The 18,487-nt window shown below is 62.4% G+C and overlaps 1 protein-coding gene across 2 annotated transcripts in view; it reads right to left on the bottom strand.

The window, feature by feature from the left end:
- Positions 1 to 15,631, bottom strand: part of CTBP2 (C-terminal binding protein 2) — a 74,669-nt gene extending 59,038 nt beyond the window's left edge. The window contains exon 1 of one of the 2 annotated variants that reach the window (XM_045582196.1): positions 15,539 to 15,631. The gene's annotated coding sequence lies outside the window, so the exon portion shown is untranslated. Of the gene's footprint in view, positions 1 to 15,224; positions 15,302 to 15,538 lie in introns of those variants that run through there. The other variant, XM_045582197.1, reaches the window with a different exon arrangement.
- Between the last annotated feature and the right edge of the window lie 2,856 nt (positions 15,632 to 18,487).

The raw sequence follows: 18,487 nt of genomic DNA, 5'->3' as shown, positions 1-18,487 counted from the left end.
GGGGGCCTCCATGCAGAATCCAGGTACCAGTGCTGAGGGGGAAGGCACCTCGGTGTCGTTCACGGGGGGGGGGGGGCCCTAAGGGCAGAGCGTCCGCACCCCGTCCCTGTGAGAGGACACACCCTGAGCCCCTGGAGTCGCCGACAGGAAGGCAGAGAGGAAAGGGACGCGGACCAGCCTGCGCCTACCCGCTGGGTCGGAAGGACAGCAGGACCAGGCACACAGGACAGAACTCAACGGGGAAATGGTGACGGGCCCACCCTGCACCCAAGTCTGTGAGCCCCCACTTCTCCCTCTCTGCCCCGCAGCCAGCTGGGCACTGACAGTCCCTGGGCCCCAGCACCCTCTGCAGTGCTCCAGGTATAGTGCCTGGGGAAGGCACCAGGCATTCTTCCCCAGTGACTGGCAGCTGAACCCAGGCCACGGGCAAAACCGAGACTCTGTTACCTTTGGTAAGGTACCAAAAAGGTACCTTTGCCAGGTGTCCGGAAGTGGGTTTTGATATGTAAATCCAGGAATGCTCGGGCCTACTCAAGAATGCACACACTCTCCTCGGTCTTGGCTTTTGGTGAACTTCCTGGTATTTGGGGATAAAATAAACCCGCTGGCTCTGGGTCACTGTCCTTCATCAGAGAGGGCAGTGGTCCGCCCGGTCCCAGCGTTTCCCTTCCCTCTCTGTGTCTTGTCTCTTTTCTTTCTCAATCCCCAGCCCTTCCACTCAAAGAACCGAATTATCTCTTTCCGTGCTGGACTCGGAAGAGAGACCCGGCCATACTCCACCCTCACCCGCTGGAACCACGGCCACAGCCCTAAATGCCGCGCCTGCTGGCAGTAAATCAGAACTCAGGCCCTCTCTCGGCAGCTGCAGCCCCAGCCCTCCCACTGCCCACACCTCCTGCTCTCTATGCCCATGGAACAGTAATGCCAGTATCTGAGAATTCCCTCAGGGCGAGAGATGGGTTTGCCATGCATCCGTCAATGCCCACACAGATACCCGGAGGACAGAGTACAAGGAGGTGGGGGCCCCTTGCCCAGGCCTTCCACTACTCAGGATGGGGACAGAGGTTCCGTCTTACACACCAGCCAGTCCTTCTCCAATCACAGGCGAGCAATAACCTTCAGTTCTTCACCGGGTCGCCCTCCCCTCCCGCCAGCCTGGGAACTCTCCCCAGCCGGGCACCCACCCAGCCAGTGCACACTCGGCGCTTTGCTGAACTTCAGCAAAGACCCCACTGGCTCTTGCTCAGAGCCCTGCACCTGGCACGCAGGAGTAGCTCTATTTGCTGGAGAAGCACATTCTCCTTAAACAGGCAATTCTCAGAAGAAGCAAATCCATCTCAATGTCACTGCACAAATCAATCCAAATTGAATTACCTTACCATAATGTAAAAATTTAAACCCCATGCATAAAATATTATGCACCATTTTTATTTGACCTACTAAATCACAGCTTCCCCAAACTTCTTCCAGGGGGCGTTCCAGGAACGCGCAACCGCTGAACTGGTGAGTGCACGCGGGACGGCACCAGCACTGACTGCCCCCGGCTTATGGGAACCTCCGCCAGGCGTCCTGCTTTACTTGTATTTAATCTCGATCAGGACGTCTGTCTGGAAATAGAAAGGTATGAGTCTCCATAAACACCATAAATCACAGTCACTTATTCCTGGCGCAAGCCCACAGCAGCCCCAAAAGAAGCTGCCAGGGCCCGCAGGCTCCCGCTCCCCAAACCCGAGCAGCGGGGGGGCCTCCTGACGGCGTCCCGCACACCCAGCCCCGCGCTGCTCTGCCCACATCGTTCCGGGAAAGGCCGCCATCTCTCTCAGAGTAAACGGCTCTGGTGCAGCTCCAGCAGTGCCCCCAGAAGCAGCTACCCATCCAGAAAGGGGCCAAGACGGGGCTCTCATCACGGGCAGAAGGAGGCCCCTAAGTCCTTCTCCGAGGACATCACGCTGTCTTTTCAAGTTCACCTTCAAGGAGCAGGAGTGACCCCCGAGGAAGCTCCAGGCTCCCAGCTGGATGGACCCCCCCCTCAAACCTCCGCACCCCTCACCCCAGGCTGGGGTGAGTGCGGTGTGGAGGATGGCTGCTCCATCCCCACCTGTGAGCGCACCCGCGGCTGCTGAGCTGTCTGTCCGTCCGTCCGTCCCAAAGTGCAGTGCCCACACTGCCTCCCGGCTCATGGCCGGTGGCTACTAAAAGCCAAACAAGCACGTGCCCCAGGGTTTCTGCCGACAGAACCCGGGTGAGCTGCCCTCTGCCTGGAAATGTGAGCCGTCGGCCCAAGTGCCCTCATTAAGGCCACAGCCACGATAAAAGCATTCGCTGCAAACGTGTTTCCTTTCGTTTCCGAGTTCAAGGTGTCTCCCCAAACCTGAGTCTGGCAGGCGAGGAAATGCTGCTGTCCGCACCCCGGCTCCTGGAGGTGGGCCTCTGGCCGCGCGGCAGGTGGGCGTGCCTGTGCTGGTCCCAAGTCCAGGCTCAGTGAGACCTGCCCCCGCATCCGCCTGGACGTGTGTCCACAGGTTTTCCATTCACTGGCACTGACTTTGTAAAGAGGTCTCTCTTCTGGGCAGGACATGGCGACACCCGCCCCGCCTCCTCGCAGCGGCCACTGCCCGCCGGTCAGGAGTGAATGCCAAGTGCGTCAGACTAGGCCCCGCTCCCACTTGAACGCACACACGTGGAATGGCCCCGAGTCCTTAGGAACGTGCCGTTCGGCTGGGGAGCATCCCTCTTAACCGCAGGACGAGAGCAGCTGGGCAGACATCCCCATCCCCGCTTCAATGCAGCCATTCCGATTCGGGCTGGGTGGTGGCAAAGGTTGCCTGAATCTTTACCACTCCTGTGCCCAATGTTCAGAGTGTGTGGTGGCGGGAGCGGCGTGTTGGAGGGAAGACTGATGTGCGCTGTGGGCAGGGTTAGGCCGGCTGCACCCATAACCACGGAGTTTGCTACAAACACACGTGTTCCGGCCCCGCCTGCAGCTTCTCCGAGGGGGCGATGGGTGGGGCCCTGGAGACTGTCTCCTGGCCAGGGGTGCCCCGGGGACCCCTGCTCCAGAAGCCACCCTCAAACCACCGGGCTCCGCGGGACTGCAGGAGCCACTCAGTGAAAGCTCGGTGCCCGCAGCGGCCTCTCACTGAACCGCTGAGCTTGTGGGGACTCGCGGGCCCGGCTGGAGGCCTGGGGCTCCTACGGGGCAGCGAGGAGGGGCCTTGGTGACAATCACCCAGCACACCGAGCGCTGCTGTGGCCACTGTGCCTGCCTCCGCAGTGACACTGGGATGCTGGTAACAAACTGGGCCGGCTGAACATTTCCCAGCATCCACTGCTCACCTCCCTCCATCTCCCTCCCCCCCCCCCTGTAATGGTGGCGCTCGGACAGCCTGACCCCTGACCCCGTGCGCCTCTGCTCCAGCACTGGCTGCCTCCCCAGGGCATTTCCAATGCCCATCTGGCTTTCCAAGTGCGACCCTTTAATGGAGGAATTCAGCCCAGAGAGACCGCTGGGCCATGAGACGGCCAGCCCGCCCTGAGGGGACAACCGGCCTCTCCGTGGACCTCGGAAGGACATCTTCCCAAACTGGCCCCAGCCCCACCTCTGCCACACCCGCAGAGCCCACCCCACACCCGGGCCCAGCAGGCACTCGGCGGGAACAGCACCCAGGGGTCGCACCCTCACCCAGACTGCGCTGACCCCGTGGGTGTCGGTGGCCCGAGGTCGGTTCCCGCAGCTGAATGAATGCCCCGGAGGAGGCCAAGAGCCTCCCCCTCCAGGGCCGGGTCAGGAACACTCGCGAACACCCACAGCCGACCGGCCCCGGGTCCCGGGCCGGCCACTCACTCGTCTGCTGCGGCCCAAGTGCCCACCACAGGCCAGTGCCCAGAGCACCCAACGCCCTGACTATTCCGCTGCCCTTGGCCACCTCACTCCCTTCATCTGCTCTGGAAACGGGGTGCTGAGCCCCCCAAGCGGAGCCTAGTGCGGGGGGTGGAGGGGGAGGGGGCTAGGAGAGGCGGGCGGCTGGGCCGTCCTGGGACAAAGGCAGGGACACCGAGCGGCTCACTTTCCCTTCTTCTCGGGGAGGGAAAGCAGGTCTGAAACAGAAAGTAAATACTTCACTAGGCATTTCTGAGTGACCTAATATGGAGTAACATTCCACAGTCTGAAAGCCACCTCCTTCCCTGGCCGGGTTGGCTCAGTGGATAGAGTGTCAGCCTGCGGACTCAGGGGTCCCAGGTTCAGTTCCAGTCAAGGGCATGTACCTTGGTTGTGGGCACATCTCTAGTGGGAGGTGTGCAGGAAGCAGCTGATCGATGTTTCTCTCTCATCGATGTTTCTAACTCTCTATCCCCCTCCCTCTCTGGAAAAAAAAAATCAATAAAAAATATTAAAAACAACAACAAAAAATAACACCTCCAGAGTGGGCTCAGCTCAGCACTGTGGCCCCAGGAATCCAGGGGCAGCGGGGGCCTGGCCTGCCCCTTCCTGAGGATTCCCCATCTCCCACCTGACCCTGCTCTGTGCCTGCTCCCACGCCCCCTTCAACTGGCTCCATCGACCCATCCCTCCTCTCTGTAAAGGAAAGTCCAACCCTGCTTGCGGGCCCATGCCTCCCCCCCAACCCCCCGCCCCCGCTGGTGCCAGGACCCGCCCCACTGGTCACACAGCCCTCCAGGCCAGAGTGGCTGAGTTACTTGTTATTTAGATTGTATTTTATTTATTATTTAAATTCCTTTATTGATTACGACGTTACATGTGTCCTTATTCCCCCGTTACGTCCCCATGTATTTTAAAACTTTGACAAATCTCTCTGCCGTGTCAGGCCTAGTCTAAGTGCTTCACAGACACTGTTAGCGCGCTGGATCCTACAGCCACCTATTCCCACCCTGGCTCATACTCAGAGTGCAGTCCCGTGTGAGGGCTCAGGAAACCCCGATGCAGCCAAGCGTCCCTGCCTGTCCCTTCTTCCCCCTCCGCACACTGAGGCGCAGAGCGCCTGGCCCCGGCCAGAGTGCTGCCCGCGGCCCAGAGCCAAACTTGAGGGTCTGACGAGCAGCCAGAGACACGCCAAGAAGTCACCAGGCTGGGAAACTGCCGGCTGCAGGGACAGGCCTGGCCCCAAAGCAGTCCCTGCCTGACCAGCCTTCTTCCCACGAACGACAGAGCCCCCTCCCAGGCTCTCCAAGACCCCGCCTGCCCCTGCCCACCGCTACCTAGAAGACGAAAGGAACTGGGGATGGGGGGGGGGGGCGCCCTTTTAATCTCGTTGGCAGAGGCAGTTTGAGGACCCAGGCGCAGTGTGTTCACATGGTCCTGCTGAGCTCCGGGCTGAGCACTCAGGCTGGCCGGGGCAGCGGGAGCACAATCCAGACTCCAGTCCCAGCCCCCTCCCCCCCCCGGCCGCAGGGACCCAGTAAGGCCCACAGGCCCACAGGGGCAGGCACTCCGGCGACCTCCTGTCCATCCTGCCGGGCGCACATCTGGCCGGATGGGGAGGAAAACCACCCCGTTCAAAGTCCCTAAATCCCCAGGAAGCCAGCAGCACAGACGGAACGCCAGCTCCGACGCGCAGGTCTCCTGGTTCCTGTCAGCTGAGGCCACACGCTAATCCCGGGCTCAGCTGAGCCGAGGAGCCGGGGTGCGGGAAACAGCCCCCGGAGCAGGAGGACGCGGGGCCACACGGGCCCGGGTACGGCTCCCGGCGTGGGCCCTGCCGGAGGCTGAACGCCGAGCCCAGGGGTTTCCGCAGAGCCGGGGTGTGTGTGTGTGTGTGTGTGTGTGTGTGTCCACCTCCCACCCCCCAGACCAGCAGATGTGAGACCACCCACAGCCCGGCTCCCACAAGGACACCGCCCGGGATGTCAGAGCGCCCGGCTAACGCCTCAGGCCGGCAATCCACTCTCCAGACACGTGGGCCAGAGGCGCCTCCCTGCTCAGTCGGGAGGCCCCGTGGGAGGCCCCTGGGGGAGCGGGGGGAGGGGGGGGAGGAGGGGGAGCTGGCCCTGGGCTGGGGCTGAGCCGCCACACAGAACGGCCCCGCCCGTGGAGGCCGGCAGCTGCAGGGCCTCACAGAGAACACAGCACCCCGGCCGGAGCCGGAGCCGGAGCCGGAGCCGGCCCGCACCTGGGCCAACGGGCTCTCTGGCCGAGACCCCATCCCCGCAGCAGAGCAGGCGGCATGTGCTCTGCCCCCTCCCGCGCTCCTGCCAGCCCGGGACGCCGGCCAAGGCTCCGGGTTCCCAAGCACCCGTGTCTGCGAGCTCACGTGTGCGCGGGAAGGGGTGCATGTGGGCGGGAAGGGAGCCTCGCAGTTACGGGGAGCCTGTTTTTCAGGAACTCTGCACCTCGCGGGACACCACCTCGAAGGGGCCAAGGTCAGCGGGCAGCTCGGCGGGGTCACCTGCTCTGGGCGCCTTTGGGGATCCCTCGCCCGGCGGCCCGGCTCCGGTCCCAGGACACACCCAGCTCGGGCCCTGCCCTGCCCTGCCCTCCGTGCGCCTCTCAGAAAAGAAGGCCGTGCCTTTTGTTCAGGAGCACTCGTCACATTCCTCCCGAAGGCCAAGGCCAGCAGGGCACGGCCAGGGAGGGGCGCCGGCTGAAGCAGGTTTCTGGCCGGTTTGCGGGTGAGTGGTGAGTGGTGCACACAGACTCGTCTCCTCCCCCAAACCCGCCATGTTGAGCAGAGGAACCAGCTCAGGGGGTAAGATCCGTGAAGAGATCCGGTGGAAAGTGAGCAGCAGCCTGAGAGGGAGGGAGGGGAGGTCCCATCCACCGCAGCGCCCCCCCCCCCCCGGGGTCCCACAGGGAGGCGGGCTGCTGGGGGAGACCCCTCCAAGCTGATGAGTTTGTGAGTCCAGACCACAAACCTGGGGCTGCAGTCTCTGCTGATAGCGAGACCCTGGCCACTGAATCAGATGTTAACGTAAGATCCCTAGGCTCTGTGGAAGCGACCCACAGAGCAAGGTGCTGGGGGAGGGGGCATCGGAGACTGCGGAGGGCGGGGCAGAGCCTGGGAGGACAGCGGGGTCTTGCCTTGCCTAGCGCGGCACAGCCATTCCCAAGGGTGCCCGGTGCCAGGCCAGAGCCGCAGGGGCTCAGTGAGTCACTGAGACCGGAGCCCAGGACTGGAACTAGGGAACCTCCCGGGCCCCCGTTTCCGCACCCACCGCGGGGAGGGCGGCGGGGAGGAGAATGGCTGGAGCAGCAGCCGGGACTGGCCCCCCGGGTCCTCCCGGGGTCAGCTCTCCGCTGGGGCTGAGCCTGCGATCGGGAGGGACAGAAAGCCCCGCCCCCACCCCGTGCACCCAGCCAGGCCCCTGCCCACGGAGCCACCCACCCAGGGCTCGTTAACAGCACAGCGCGGGGGATCTGGAGCAGGCCTGGCCCCTGCAATCATCTGGAAACCCCTCCTCAGCAGTAGATGGGGAGATCCTAACGGAGAAGCCAAAGAACAAGCCAGGCTTCGCCAGCCACGTGGCCGGGAAGCGGCTGGGGCGGGAGGACTGAGAGCCGGAGAACACGCAGGCTCTGGGGCCCCGGCCCCCCGGCCCCCTCCCGCCGTGACAAGGGGGAGGTTCCCAGGACTGAGCTCCTCCACAGGAAGTCCTGCCGGCCTCCCTGCCAACCGCCTGGGGACAGGCCCACGGACAGTCAGCCAGCGCCCCTCACCCCCTGACAGGCCAGTGCGCGTGCCCGAGACACTCAACGGTGCGATCCTAACAGACAGCGGTCCCTGCGAGGAGAGGGAGGGCATGGGTGCCCGGTGGTCCGGCCCTGCCACCCGCTGGGAGCCATCTCCGGCACGGTCTGCCCTGCTCCCCTCGCCGCAGAGGCGGTGCGGGGGGTCCGGCCCTGGTGCAGACCCCACGGAGGGCTGGACCCTCACGGTGCCCGCCACGACCACCGCCATTTACGGATGATTCCGGACACTGCGGCCTTGACGCCCGAAAGGCCGGTCGCCCAAGGCAGAGCCATCGCCCGTTCCTGTTGGTGGCCTCTGGTTAACCATCCCCGTTAACCAACCAAGCTCTGGTTAGGGGGTGGGATGGCCTCGCATGGTCACTGGGCTTGTTTTGCTGGGAGGGACAGCCAGTGTCCACTAGGGAAGGGCGGACAAGGCCTCCCAGCTGTGGGACCACTGGGCGGGCTCAGGCACCAGGGCTGGGGCAGCACCGCACCTGGGTTCCGGCCTTTCCCCACCAGGGCCCCCGGGACTGGGCGGGAACTGTCCGGAGAGGGAAGGGGAGGAAGTGGACATGGGGGGGGGGGGAGAAGAGGTCTTCTCACCCACCCAGGGTGACTTCCAGAGGCCGGAAGCAGCTCCATTTGCAAACGAAAGGGGCACAGGGGGAGGGGCCTTCCTGAGGGAGCCAGGACTGGATGTGGGAGCAGGCGGAGCGGGCTGGGTGCTCAGGACAGTGTCTGCCCCGCGCAGGAGACTGGCTTGGGCCCGGGTGAACCCGGAGCGACCGCAGGAGTGTCATGAAGATTACCGCTGTGAAATGCTCCTAAGATCAAAGCCACTCTGAGATGTCACCCAGCCCTCAGCTGCACATACGGGGATCCCACAGAAACGGGCTCCTAAGCTTGCCCCGGAAGCGACCTCTCACCCAGACCCAGAGCTCCAGGAAGCGTGCTTCCGTGCTCCCAGGCGGAAAGCTTCCCGCTGGGCCTCCTGCTCCCTCCGGTCCCTGAAGAGCAGGTGAGCGTCACGGGCAGAGGTGACTTCTGGAGCAGGGACAGGGAGCACTTTAAAATGTCACTGCGGGAAAGCAAGCAGAGCACCCCTCACCACCCCAGCTCCTTAGGTAGGTGCCCGAGTGCGGGAACCCTCGGGGTCCCCAGTGTTTGGAGAGCTCTGCCCAGCCCTGCCCCAGTGGTCAGCCAGGCCCAGTCAGTGCCAGGAGCCCACGCCGCCATCTGTCCCTCCCAGCAGCTCCAGTGCCGCTGTCCCTCCCTCCCCTAAGCCCAGTGACCAGGCGGGCGGCCGGGAGCTGTCACATCCCCGGCTCTGCCCCACCTACAAGGGCTTCCCTAGGCCACCTGGGCCCGGACAAGCACGGGACAAGCGGGGACGCTAGCCCTTCAGACCAGCAGCAGCGAGCACATCCCCCAGCCCAGAATCAGGCAGCAGCCAGAGTTCACTCAGCAGGAGGAGCACAACCCTTCTCTGGCCTCTCAGCCCTCAACTCCTCCTGCTGCCCTCCCTCCTCTCCCCCCCCCCCCCCCCCACAGGGCAGGCTCAGCACTAGCCGCCCAGGAGGCGTGGTTCAGGCCACTCCGCTGGCCTCCACACTAGGGAGACTTCAATGCCACACGGGCAGGCCCGTGGACCTCTACCATCCCGGTCTGCAGTTGCTTCCACAGAAACTTCCTGGATTCATGACGCCATGAGGTCTGTGTGAGCTGGGACCTCTCCCTGGGCGGCCGGCGGCCACACCTCAGGCCTGGCTGTGCCATAAGCGGGGCGCTCACATCCCTGAGCGAGCCCCCCACACCCTTCAGAAGGCCCCTCCCGGGTCCTGCCACAACCTAGGCCCGTGGTCGGCAAACGCATTAGCCAACAGAGCCAAATACCAACAGCGCGACGACTGACATTTCTTCGGAGAGCCACATTTTTTAAACTTACACTTCTTCTACCGCCACTTCTTCAAAAGACTCGCCCAGGCCGAAAACCGACTTCTGCGCCCGGGCCACCAAGTTTCAATCGCACGCCCGTGCACGCCCAGTTCGTGGTGTTTTGTGGAAGAGCCACACTCAAGGGTCCAAAGAGCCGCATGGGGCTCACGAGCTGAAGTTGCCATTATAATGACCTAGGCCATTATTTCCGATCAACCTTCAAGCCAGTTAACAGTGTCTTTCAGTTTACTTTAATGCAAAAAGCACATTTCTGCTCCAAAGAGCACTTCTGAGGGAGTAAAAGCAGCATGGTACAGAAAGGCGAGTTTTTCTGCATTGACGTGCGTGTGCATGTGTGTGCGCGTGTGTGTGTGCTTGTGCGTGTGTTCATGTGTGTATGTGTGTGCATGTGTGTGCGTGTGCATGTGTGTGCGTGCGTGTGTGTGCATGTGCGATTTAAGAGCCACAGGGAAAAGCACTCGCTGTCCACCGTGCCCTGAACCAGTTCAGGTTCCGGGGAAACCACAAGGCCAGGCTGGCGCCTGGGTCAGGCCATGAGCCACATGGGGTCCACGCTCCGAACCCCCGGAGCGTGGGGAAACGAGGGCTGTGATTGTCTAGGAAAGAAGTAAATCAGTCTCCACACCCCAAAGCCTCACCTGTCCATGAACAAGAACACACCTGTTTTATCAGCATGCTGTGAACATTAACCCACAGGCAGCCGTCTGTCCAGAGTGAACCAGTCAGACCAGGCTCCCTCCCGCAGGCACTCCCCGGGAGGGCTGGGCTGGGCGCAGAGGGAAAGACCCGCGGGCCCCCCAGTTCTGACCACGTGGGCCTGGCTGAAGCCAGGGCGCCACGGCAGGGGCCCCCACAGTCAGCTGCCACACGGCCTCCACGGGGTGGGACGAGGCGGGCGGGAGGGCCTGGCCCTTTGGCCAGAGCTCCACTCCGCGGCCTCAGCTCCCGCGTGGACTCGGCAGCATCCGCGGGAGCATTCTTCAGGAAAGGCGGCCACGTCACACACACACACACACAACTCCAGCAAACCGCCCTGTGGCGCTCTCCCACACGGTAAACAGACCGAGGAACCTGACCTTGAGGAGCAGCAACAATAAACACAAGCTTCCTGTGCCTTCAGGTGCTGGGAGTGGTGAATCCGATTCCTTAAAATTGCATTTCAAGGGGGAAAGTTCACTTTTTCACACTTTGTTTGAAGGACCGACCGCCTCTGCTTCAAGATCCCTCCTCAGAAAAGCAGCAAAGTCCTGGCCACCCAGAGCCCAGCTTCCGGGAACGGCCGAGGCAGCAGTGGGCCCAGGTCCATCCCCACCCCCAGGCCCATCCCCACGCCCATGGCCATGCCCACCCCCAGGCCCGGCCCAGGCAGCAGCTGCGGCCGGTCTGGGGGGCTGAGCTCCTGGAGTTTCTGTCCCCAGTGGTCAGGGGGAAGGCGAAACTGGCCCTGGGCGCCCATTGTCAACATCCCCACAGACAATGGCCGGCTCTCCCCCATTGTGCCCGCATCATGTGGGTCCCTCTCTGCACAATGCGCAAAGCCTTCCTTTCACTGGCTCAGCCCTGAACGCCAAGTGCAGCCTGCGTTTGGGCTGAAACGTTTGTAATGAACCCTGAATGCAAACTCCAGATCCTGCCCAAACATTAACTGGCGAGTGTCATTAGAGCCACACGGATGGCTTTTGGGCACCATCCATTAAATCAGGATCAAAAGAAACACGGAACACCTTAAAAACAGTTCTGAAGTTCTTAGCGATTATTAAATGTAATTTCCCAAACCCAGAGATAGGGTTTAAACACACACACACGCCCTTTCATCAGCCTTTGATACATATTCCATCATCAAACAGGCTTGCATAAAAATCAACTTCAAAAGATCGGGCTGGGGGAGAAGCCTCCCCCCCCCCCCCCCCCCCCCCCGGTGCTGTGACCTCAGTGGGGGACGCGGGCATGTTGCCGGCTCTGGGGGAAGCCCACCTGCCCAGCGGCGGGCCAAGGGCACAGCCCTCCCAGCATGTCCATGTGCACCGCAAGCTTCCGGCAAGTCCAACTAGCGCTCCCCAGCACGTGCCTCAGGAGGTTTGGGGGATGAGCCCAGCCCCCCAACATCTCCCTCTACGATCGCTTCTTTAAGGACAAGCACTTCTCTGCAAGCCAGTTTGTAATGTGGTCCCGCCGCCACCAGCCGGAGCACGGTGTGGTGGGGGGTACCCGGTGTGCCCTCCCCGCCAGATACATGTCCTTCCCCCGAGTGCTGCGGGACACACATTCGGGCGGTTATCGGGGACAGGGACACTGGCTGCTGCTCTTCCCTGATAGAAAGATTATTAACAGAAGGACCAGGCTGCACTCACATACATTACGGTGACAGCCTTCTGCACTGCAGTGACAAGGGGTAAAAAATGACAACCGGGTGGCCCCTCCACCGAGGCCGTAAACTCCTCCATTTCTCCACTCAGGGAGCTGCGTGCCCGGGGAGCTGTGCCCTCGGAAATGGTGCCCACTCCTCCGCTGCCACGGCCACACTGCTTCTGCAGTTTGTTTGTTGTCGTTGTGGCTGTCTTTTTCCTTCACTGCATCTCTCTTTAAAACACTTTCAGGCTTATGAATAGGATTTTTGTTTGAGTTTTCAGAGTCAAGAGGAAAGCTATTGATTATCCCTGAAAGGGGACCGGAGGGGCAGTTAATAATTACCAGGGAGCCAGTCTTCCTGCTTCGTCTTGTGTACACGACCCGACCAACAATGCCGCACAGAACAGGTGTGCCCGCGCCGTCTTACAAGGCCAAACCGTGTCCCTGGCGTGTTTCTGCAACGCTGGTCACGTTTGGTCCTAAGTGGCCCAACTTTTTTACTTTAACTCTGTAAAGACACACTGCACGTTTCCACACTAAGTCACAGACTAAGTCCTCAGTGCCGATCTCGGAAAACATACGTGCAGAAGACAAAGGGTTTTTTAAAATCCCAGTTAGGAAAGGTGCATTTACCGCCCCTCCCCCGGAGAACACCCATTCAAGGGCCGGTTTCAAAGATCCCAAATGAGGTCGTAAATAACCCAGGGCCCTGAGTGCAATCTGCAGAGCCACCCCCTCCCTCGGCCTCATTAAGGGACGATTAGAAAGAAGGGCCACCACAGACCCCTCAGCCTTATCCTTCCAAACAGGAAAAAGATTTAAACCAAAAAGCACCTTGTGAGGTTCAAAGCAAGCTCCAAACTGTGGATTTTAAAGTCCCTCTAACAGCTACTTTCCACGGGGGCAAACCAGGGACCCTCACCCCTGGGGCAGAAAACCAATCAGAGCCATAAATTCCCTGCCTTCACCCTCACTCCCTTGTGCTGGGGCAGCGAGGGGGAGGGGTGACCCGCCATCCACACTTACACTAAACCCCTCAATGCCCGACAGAAATATGCCGGCTTATTCCTTTGTTTGGTCTGTTATACTTGATCAAGTGTGAACGATTAAACTGGTTTCATTAAAGGCCGGTGCATTCACGGCTAACATCCCACTTCAATGGCAACTGTAAGCATATTTTGCGAGAAGGGCCTGCTTTTTTGCTCGGAACCTACCATCTCATTAACTTTTCTTTGGGGGGCCATAAAAAGGGCACCGGGGCTTTTACGGAGTGTCAGGGCTGCTCAGAGCGGAGGCCAGACAAAAGGACCTGAGTGCTTCCACTCTCGGAGGCAGCCCCCTGTTACCTACAATAAAGAAAAAAAAACAAAACCCGTTTCAATCTTAAAGCTGCTCTGGCTGAGAGTGTTTAATTAGCATTTGGAATATCACTTTATAATTGCTGTAAGAAGTACTCTTTGAAATCAAATGACTACAAAAACAAGATCTTTTAAAGTCCTATTATCTCAAAATGTAAGATTTGTAAAACACACACACACAAACAAAACAACAACAACAAACAAACAAAATCCAATACAGCGCAGTCCTCCGAGTGCTGGGGAACTCTGTGCGTTGAGAACCCAGAGGCGGCTCAGCAGTCTTAGGTGCTGAGCACGAGGTGGTTCTCAAAGCGCCTTTGAACGCAGGGACCTGGAGGGAGACACGCTTTGAAAGACCAGCAGGAGAGTCTGATGTATTTCACCAGCGTCAGGAGGCAGGGCTGTGTAAACTCACCAAAATACGGGTCCCCTCCGAGTTACCCGTGTCAGATAAAAATATACGAGTCTCTAGAATATCCAACAGAATTGCAAATAAGGCACTTAGCATTTTAAATTCCCAATGCATATTTATAGAACAGAATGCTCTTGTCAACCCTTCAAGCCCCGCGCATCTGACTCTCCAAGAACTTAAGCCGCCCTCCCACTGAAGGAAAACGGGGTGGGGGGACCCAGGAAGAGCTGCTCGGCCCGGAGAGGGCCCGAGAGCCCGGCCGGGCGACGCAGGCCGCTGCCAGCAGCCTCCCGGCGAGGCCGCGGAGCAGGCGGCATTTCTACGAAAAATCCCTCCTTTTCCATGTAAATTACTGAACGCCGGGCCCGGAGCCCGCGGCCGCCGGCGCCCGGAGGGAGGCCTGGGGGCCGGGGCGAGCGGTCACCTCCCGCACACGCACTGGGCGCCGGTCCGTCCGCGGCGGCGGGGAGCGGCCCGGGAGCGCGTGCTGACCGCACGGGGCTCCGGCCCACGGCCTCCCGCGCCCGGCGACCCGCCCGCCACCGGGCCTCCGCGGCAGAGGCCGGCGCTGCCCCGGGCCCGGAGCACGAGGGGGGCGCGCGGCCCCGGCCCCGCAGCCCGGGCCCCGCCGCCGCGGGAAACTTTTCTTCCCGCCTCGCCTCCCGCGGCCGCCGGCGGGCCGGCTCGGGCGGAGGAGGAAGTGGTGCCCGGAGCGCGGCGGGCGGAGGAAATGCCCGCGGCCCCCGCCCGCGGCCACTGGCGGGCGGGCCCAGCGCTGGCCGCCGCGCAGATGTGGCCGGGCCGCCGCGGAGCCAACAATGCGGGGCCGCGAAACAAAAGGGTCCCTTTCCGCCTCGCGCCGCCGGGGCGCCGGGGCCGCGCGCACCCCCGGCCGGCGGCCGCGCCCCGGGCCCCCGCCGCCCCGCGGAGCCCCGCGCCCCGCCGCGCCGCACGCCGGGCCCGCGCGGACTCCGGCCCCGGGATCCGGCCATATTGTCCCCGCGGCGCGGCGGGCGCTCGGCCTGGGTGCGGGCAGCCCCGCGCACCCGCCGGCCGCGGAGCCAGGGCCGGGCGCCCGGAAACTGCCCGATCCGCCGCCCGCTGCCCCCGCCGCGCTCGGTCCGGGTGCTCTTCGCCGATCCCGCCGGGAGGAAGGTGACCGCCTACTTGGCATTCATCAACTCTCATCACAACAACACAATCCCGGCGGCGGGAGGCGAGGGGGACCCAGGCCGGCGGCGGGCGGCGAGGGGGACCCAGGCCGGCGGCGGGCGGCGAGCGCCCCGGGGCGGGCAGGGACGCGGCCGGGCGCAGACCGGTGTCCTCGGGTGCCGGTCCGTGTCCTCCCCGCCGTCCCCCCCGAGTGGCGCAGAGGCGCGGGCGCGGCGCCCCGGCCCCGGCCCCGGCCCCGGCGCAGGTGAGCGGCGGGGCGGCCCGGCTCCCCGCTCCCCCGGCCTCTTACCTCGTCCCGGCCGCGGCGTCCACGGCGGAGGGCGCCCACCCGGGAGGCGGCGGCGGCGGCGCCCGCCCCTCCCACCCACCCGGCGGCGGCGGCGGCGGCGGCTGTGCGGCGCTCAGCGCGGCATGGCCCCCGCCCGGTCCGGCTCCTCGGCCCCGCCGGCTCGCGGGCCACCTTAGAGTGACACCGCACACAGCGCGCACAAAAACTTAATCTCCCGCCCGCCCCTCCCCTTCCTCCTCCCCGCGCCCAGCGCTTCCTACTTCCCCACCCGCCCGCCCTCCGCCCGCTCCGCCGGCCCGGCCCGCCGCGCTCACCCCAGGACGCCGATCCCAGCTCGGCCCGGGAGGGCGGCGGGCGGGCGGGCGCGCCGCGGGCTTCGCTCCTCTTTATCCGCTGCTCCGGGGCGGGGGGACGGGGCGCGGCGCGGAGGGAGGGAAGGCGCTCGCCGCGGTCCGCGCAGCCGGCCGCTGGGGCGGGGGCGGAGGAGGTGAGGGTCGCGCTGGCTCCCCGCGCGGGGAAGGCGGGGTCTCCGCAAACCAATGGCGCGGCCCCACATGGCCGCCGCGCCCCGGCCGCTCCCGCTACAAATGGGCGCTCCCGGGGGGCCGCTGGCTGCGCCCAGTGCCCGCTGCGGGCGGGCGGGCCCGGTGCTCCCTGCCAGCCCCGCCGGGGCCGGAGGAGCGGGGGCTGACGGCGGGGCGGGGGCCCGGCCCGGCCTCCCCCTCCACGTGGGGCCCCGGCGCCGCCACAGGGGGGACCGAGCCCGGGCGAGCCTGGCGGCTGCAGCGCGGCCCGCGGCCCCACTTCCTCCGGGCCGGCCGCCGCCGCCGCCTCCGGGGGCCCTGTGCTCCCCACGCCCGGCTCCGGAGCGGGGGCGGCGGCGGCGGGCGCTCGGGAGGCCCTCGCGCTGGCACCGAGCGGCGCTGCTCCCGGGGGAGCAGAACGCTTCCTTCCCGAGAACCCGCTCCTGCCCGCGCCCGGGCGCCGGGCGGGCTAAGCCCCTCCGGGGGCAGCGCCGGGCGCCGGGCGGCCCGAGTCGGGGTCCGGGGCTCGCGCGTGCCCGCCGCCTCGAGGTTGAGCGGCCGCCAAACCCGGGATCAGGCCGAGCCGGCCGCCGGGGCTGGGCTCCAGCCTGCGTGTGCGGAGGAAGCCGGCGGAGCCCCCCCTCATCTCCTTCCCTGAGGTCGGCCGCGTCCTCCCAGCGCCCTGTAGGGGCTGAACTATTAGGAAACCAGAGGGACCGGGCGCTGGACGGAGCCGTGGCAGGAAAGGCGTGGGCCGGGCGTGGGGTCCGGCCGCGGGCGGCGGCAGTGCCCGGGCCTGGCGGCCTGGGAGCGCGCCACACCCCGCGGGGCGGAGGAAACCGCGCCCGGGCCTGGCCCGGAGCGGGCCACCTCGCCGCCGGCCCCTTCCTGCACCATTAACATCTGAACAACTCGTGATCCGGCCGCAGCGGGGAGTAGGTGCTCCCGCCCGCGCGCTGAAGTGCACTCGGAAGTGGCCACCGGCCTAGAGGGGCTGTGGCTCCTGAGGGCTGTGTCATAAAACAACACGGTTTAAGGTTTAAAACTATTGAGCACCTCCAGGTGTGACGTCAGCGCTGCACCGGGCAACTTACACCCTCCCACACCTTCCCACCCCCAGCCCGCGGAATGAAGCTATTAGGATGTCCACAAGCACGTTTTCCGCGTGATCCTACCAGGCCGGGCCAGGCCAGCTCCGTGCCTGTTTCCCGCATCCTCTGGTGACCTGCATCCCCAAAACATCATCTCCAGCAGTTTTGCCGCAAGGTCGTGGCACCTAAGACAGATCTTGGCATAAACTATTATAACCATCGTAACTATAAGTGAACATTTTCTGCTTCCTTATTTCACAGATGACCTTTGGTTCTGAGTGGCCCTTTATTCTCACCAAGAAACCTCAAAAAGTCAGCTCACTTTCTTCTATAACTTATTCAACTTGAATATCTACTATGAACTTCACCTAACTTAGGAAATACTATGTTCTCTGTGTTGAGAATGTTATAAAGGAAGCGTCCTCAGAGACAAAAATTATTTCTTACTTCAACTTGACACCCTGTATTTTTTTAATCCTCACCTGAGGATGTTTTTATAAATTTTTAGAGAGAGAGAGAGAGGCATCAATGTGAGAGAGAAACATCCATGGGTTGTCTCCCACACACGCCTGACAGGATAGGACCTGAGACCCAGGTATGAGACCCAAAACCTTTTTTGTACTGGACGACACTCACCAACTGAGTCACGCAGTATTTTAAAATATTAAACCCATTTGGCCCCAATATGTGAATTACTTTAAACTACAATTGTGTGTTTTTAAAAAAGATGCTCCAAACAACAGTAAAAAAAAAAAAAAAAAAAAAAAAAAAAGCCCAATTCAAAAGTGGGCAAAGAGTGGAATAGTCATTTCTCAAAGAAAGATACATAAGATGACCAACAATCGGCATCACCAATCTTAGGCAAATGCAAATCAGAACCTCGGTACATACCGACTTCATGCCCATTGGGATGGCTGTGATAAACTTTTTTTAAAATCAAGAAAAAACAACAGAATATAACAAGCGTTGGGAGGGATGTGGAGAAATCGGAAAACTTGTGGCTTGCTGGTGAGAATGCAAACTGGTGCAGCTGCTGTGGAAAGCAGGAACCCAGAATCACGGTGTGACCCAGGAATCCCAATCCCGTGTGTACGTAAAAATGGAGCCCAGGCCCTCCGACATGTGCGCGTACATACGGTGTTCACGGCATTGTTCACAGCGGCCAAGAGGTGCGAAACGTGGTGTAGACGGGAACACGATTCAGCCTTGAAAAGGAAGGGAATGCTGACGCCTGTGAGAACGTGGATGCACCTTGAGGACACTGCACGAGGTGAAGTAAACCAGACGGAGGACAATGGGACATGCTGACGAGGCAAGCTCAGGCAGACAGGTGCGGTGGGACAGAGGTTACATTCAGAGCGCTGGGGGAGGAGGGAGCGGGCGGTGGCGGTTGAATGGGCACAGAGATTGCATTGGGGTGTGTGTGTGTGTGTGTGTGTGTGTGTGTGTGGAGGCTGCACCTGCTGTGAAAGTGCTCGATGCCACAGGACCGCACACTCAGAACCGAAGGAATGGCCAGTGGTCTGTGTGTGACCACAGCAGTGCACCGTGCTGCAAAGTAGTTTTCGCTTACAGACTTCTCAGTTCATACTTATTACTATACATAAAGGTGATTTGGCTCGGCTGGCGTGGCTCCGGGACCTAAGAA

The sequence above is a fragment of the Pipistrellus kuhlii genome, unplaced genomic scaffold (genome assembly GCF_014108245.1).
Source record: "Pipistrellus kuhlii isolate mPipKuh1 unplaced genomic scaffold, mPipKuh1.p scaffold_m20_p_15, whole genome shotgun sequence".
In the NCBI taxonomy this organism is placed as follows: Eukaryota; Metazoa; Chordata; class Mammalia; order Chiroptera; family Vespertilionidae; genus Pipistrellus; species Pipistrellus kuhlii.
The sequence above is the reverse complement of the archived record's forward strand: the minus strand, read 5'-3'. Positions and strand labels throughout refer to the sequence as shown.